The sequence below is a fragment of the Schistocerca serialis genome, unplaced genomic scaffold (genome assembly GCF_023864345.2).
Source record: "Schistocerca serialis cubense isolate TAMUIC-IGC-003099 unplaced genomic scaffold, iqSchSeri2.2 HiC_scaffold_1207, whole genome shotgun sequence".
NCBI classification, from domain to species: domain Eukaryota; kingdom Metazoa; phylum Arthropoda; class Insecta; order Orthoptera; family Acrididae; genus Schistocerca; species Schistocerca serialis.
The window spans coordinates 122,501-127,500 of NW_026047411.1; the positions used below are offsets into that span (position 1 = coordinate 122,501).

At 50.8% G+C, this 5,000-nt stretch overlaps 1 non-coding gene across 1 annotated transcript in view; it reads right to left on the reverse strand.

The window, feature by feature from the left end:
- Positions 1-372, reverse strand: part of LOC126435450 (small subunit ribosomal RNA) — a 1,909-nt gene extending 1,537 nt beyond the window's left edge. The window contains exon 1 of the ribosomal RNA XR_007579951.1: positions 1-372. This exon is cut by the window's left edge and continues 1,537 nt beyond it. This is a non-coding gene — a ribosomal RNA (small subunit ribosomal RNA).
- Between the last annotated feature and the right edge of the window lie 4,628 nt (positions 373-5,000).

Sequence of the window (5,000 nt, forward strand, 5' to 3'; positions counted from 1 at the left end):
CGTTACAACCATGGTAGGCGCAGAACCTACCATCGACAGTTGATAAGGCAGACATTTGAAAGATGCGTCGCCGGTACGAGGACCGTGCGATCAGCCCAAAGTTATTCAGAGTCACCAAGGCAAACGGACCGGACGAGCCGACCGATTGGTTTTGATCTAATAAAAGCGTCCCTTCCATCTCTGGTCGGGACTCTGTTTGCATGTATTAGCTCTAGAATTACCACAGTTATCCAAGTAACGTGGGTACGATCTAAGGAACCATAACTGATTTAATGAGCCATTCGCGGTTTCACCTTAATGCGGCTTGTACTGAGACATGCATGGCTTAATCTTTGAGACAAGCATATGACTACTGGCAGGATCAACCAGGGAGCTGCGTCAACTAGAGCTGAGCAGCCGGCCGCCCGGGAGTGTGTCCCGGGGGCCCGCGCGAACACGCAAGCGTCCGCTCAATTATTCTGCAAACAGGAGGAGGCTGAGCTCCCCTGCACAACACACCTCGAAACCCTCTCAGGTCCCGGCGGCGCGCAGCGCCGTCCTAAGTACTTGGTCGGGTTCGAGAGAGGCGCAATCGCCCGGAGTTAGGCGAGTAGACGCTTTAGGTGCGACCACCCGTGCTCCCAACTGAGCTTGCCGCTGCCGACAGAGGCCCGGGAGCGTGCTGTCGTGGCATTGCCGGCGGGAGACAACACGCGCCACCTACGGTGACCGGCAGCTCCAACGCCAGCGCCACAGAAGGACAAAAGCCCCACTTGGGTGCCGAAGCGAACTCTCCCAGCACAGCGCACGCGCCAACACGTCCGCACAGCTGCGATACAAACCACCTGCGAGAACCGCTGGGGCGACCGAGCAGCAGACGGCGTCGCGGCGCCGAGCGCCGGGCGGCGGCGCATCCTCAGCGCACACAGTCCTCAATCGGACCAGCACACTGCAGATGGCCACCGCGCTTCGCACCGGGCCCGCGAGGACCTGCTTTGGCCGCAAGGCGCCGCGAGCAGGGGGCGCCGGCGCGCAGCTGCGCCGCCTGCCGCGTCCGTCGGCCGGCGCGCCTGCCACTGGCCGCCCCCACCAGCCGGCTGTAGCGCGTGCGCCCACGCACCGCGCTGCCAGCACGCCGGGCGGCCCCCCCTCACCGGCCGGGGACGGTCCCACCCAGCCACCGCCGCGTATCGCCTCACACCCAGATCCCCTTTCACGTTCGTGGGCATGGTGGGTCCCCTTTCACGTTCGTGGGCATGGTGGGTATCCCTGAAACAACCGGTTAATAGCTCGACCGATCGTCGCCAACACTGATTCACCTCTAGCGAGAACAACCGCACCACAACGGGTTACCTGTTGTTCATTTGCGTAACGTCACCAGCAAACGTAGACGTCCATCGCCATTTGCAACGAGTATTGCATGCCTGTGTCAGGTGTCACAACACACTACGTCTGCCCACATAGACGCAACAACATGTGCACGCCTCGAGAACACGTGGAAGGTAGCCCCCGTACGTATGCGGTGTCCATTGCGCGAACGACTGTCAGCCGGCCTCTGCAGGATGTCGCAGATGTGGAACGCGGTGCAACATGCTATCACGGTGTGTGAGAAGAGACGACTACGTCCGAATACACGCTCCACTACATCAACAGACTGCTCATGCTGATCGCCATCCAGGGCGTCCGTTCCTCCCACACGTCTGAATGGCGTACCACACTGCAATCCAGCTCTTATAGGGAGACGACACGTAGCTGCGTGCACAATATTTGGACTGTATGGTCTGCCGTTGCTAGGCGCAGTCGTCGTACGGTCACACATGTGCCACGATGTATCATTCAGTACATACGGACCAATGTGCAGTACAGTTTGTGGGTTTTGCGTACATCGGCGGACAGGTGACAGGCCGTACCACAACGTAGGCTGAGTACGTCGGCATGCGAAGGGCATTGAACATGCAAACTTCTCAACGACCAGCTTGCGAAGGCAGGGGGGAAGGGGGGGGGGCATGTACGTCCTGCTGCTATCCACATTACAGTGTATAGCAGGAGCATGTGGAAAGTCAGCAACACCTGCAAGGTGTTTAACATGACGCGATACACAGGGGACCGGGCAGTGCGAATAGCGAACTATATTGCGAGGGTTGCGGTTAGGCAACACTACACTAATTTAACGAGTTGCATAACAATTACAGAGCAGGTTCAGCGACAACGTGCGTCAGGTTAAGGCGCAATATAGGTTAGGTTAAGGCACAACATGGGTTACGTTAAAGCACAAATTAGGTTACGTTAAAGCACAAATTAGGTTACGTTAAAGCACAAATTAGGTTACGTTAAAGCACAAATTAGGTTACGTTAAAGCACAAATTAGGTTACGTTAAAGCACAAATTAGGTTACGTTAAAGCACAAATTAGGTTACGTTAAAGCACAAATTAGGTTACGTTAAAGCACAAATTAGGTTACGTTAAAGCACAAATTAGGTTACGTTAAAGCACAAATTAGGTTACGTTAAAGCACAAATTAGGTTACGTTAAAGCACAAATTAGGTTACGTTAAAGCACAAATTGGGTTACGTTAAGGCACAACATGGGTTACGTTAAGGCACAACATGGGTTACGTTAAGGCACAACATGGGTTACGTTAAGGCACAACATGGGTTACGTTAAGGCACAACATGGGTTACGTTAAGGCACAACATGGGTTACGTTAAGGCACAACATGGGTTACGTTAAGGCACAACATGGGTTACGTTAAGGCACAACATGGGTTACGTTAAGGCACAACATGGGTTACGTTAAGGCACAACATGGGTTACGTTAAGGCACAACATGGGTTACGTTGAGGCACAACATGGGTTACGTTGAGGCACAACATGGGTTACGTTGAGGCACAACATGGGTTACGTTAAGGCACAACATGGGTTACGTTAAGGCACAACATGGGTTACGTTAAGGCACAACATGGGTTACGTTGAGGCACAACATGGGTTACGTTGAGGCACAACATGGGTTACGTTGAGGCACAACATGGGTTACGTTGAGGCACAACATGGGTTACGTTGAGGCACAACATGGGTTACGTTGAGGCACAACATGGGTTACGTTGAGGCACAACATGGGTTACGTTGAGGCACAACATGGGTTACGTTGAGGCACAACATGGGTTACGTTGAGGCACAACATGGGTTACGTTGAGGCACAACATGGGTTACGTTGAGGCACAACATGGGTTACGTTGAGGCACAACATGGGTTACGTTGAGGCACAACATGGGTTACGTTGAGGCACAAATTAGGTTACGTTGAGGCACAAATTAGGTTACGTTGAGGCACAAATTAGGTTACGTTGAGGCACAAATTAGGTTAGGTTAAGGTACAATATGGGTTAGGTTAAGGTACAATATGGGTTAGGTTAAGGTACAATATGGGTTAGGTTAAGGTACAATATGGGTTAGGTTAAGGTACAATATGGGTTAGGTTAAGGCACAACATGGGTTAGGTTAAGGCACAACATGGGTTAGGTTAAGGCACAACATGGGTTAGGTTAAGGCACAACATGGGTTAGGTTAAGGCACAACATGGGTTAGGTTAAGGCACAACATGGGTTAGGTTAAGGCACAACATGGGTTAGGTTAAGGCACAACATGGGTTAGGTTAAGGCACAACATGGGTTAGGTTAAGGCACAACATAGGTTAGGTTAAGGCACAACATAGGTTAGGTTAAGGCACAACATAGGTTAGGTTAAGGCACAACATAGGTTAGGTTAAGGCACAACATAGGTTAGGTTAAGGCACAACATAGGTTAGGTTAGGGCACAACATAGGTTAGGTTAAGGCACAACATAGGTTAGGTTAAGGCACAACGTAGGTTAGGTTAAGGCACAACATAGGTTAGGTTAAGGCACAACATATGTTAGGTTAAGGCACAACATAGGTTAGGTTAAGGCACAACATAGGTTAGGTTAAGGCACAACATAGGTTAGGTTAAGGCACAACATAGGTTAGGTTAAGGCACAACATAGGTTAGGTTAAGGCACAACATAGGTTAGGTTAAGGCACAACGTAGGTTAGGTTAAGGTACAACGTAGGTTAGGTTAAGGTACAACGTAGGTTAGGTTAAGGTACAACGTAGGTTAGGTTAAGGTACAACGTAGGTTAAGGTACAACGTAGGTTAGGTTAAGGCGCAATGTAGGTTAGGTTAAGGTACGATATAGCTGAGGTTAAGGTACAATATCGCTTAGGTTAAGGTACACATTGTTGTAGGGAAAGGTGTATTTGGGGGGGGGGGGCGGCAGGTTCGTTGATAGTGATTATCGTAAGTGCATGCCTGCGGGATCATCCGATTTGTCACGTCAGGATGCACTTGTGGCTCATGACAGGCGGCGCTCCGATTCCAAGGTTATGGCAGATGTGTGTCTTTCATTCCTGCCATTGTTTGTGTACTGTGACAGGAGGCAGTATTGTGATGTTGGGTGCACCCCTGTGTAGGACATGTGTGGGTGTTCGTGGCTTAACTGAGCAATGGCGGATGTCGGAAGGGTGGGATATTCTGTTTTGTGGGTGGACCTCCCGGTCTGGTTATGATAGTGTGGATTGTGTAATGTGGCGGAGAGGATGCACCGGATGTTCTTCCATGCTGGTGGTTAGATATTGTGTGTGTGCCTGTTAGAGGCAGAGAGTAGTGTGTGATAGTGTCTGGCTGACGTGTGGTTCTCATTGTGTGCAGAGTCTTTCAGCATGTATAGGGACGGTTGTATATATTATCTGTATTCTGATGGCTCTGCATCTATTACTAATCAGTGCCGTGTATACGGTTACTCTGGTTCCAGTCGAAACTGTTCTATCTCTGTACATTAGTGACACTGCGGCTCCACTATGTTGCTGCCCCTGTCGGCCGTTTCCCCCAGTGTATGGCTAGTGATTATCAGCAATCAGTCTATTAGTCAATACCGGTAGTGTGACGACTTCAAATGTCCGGGATGGGGGAAGCTAAACCCTTCCCGTGGGTCAGGGCCTAGAAAGAC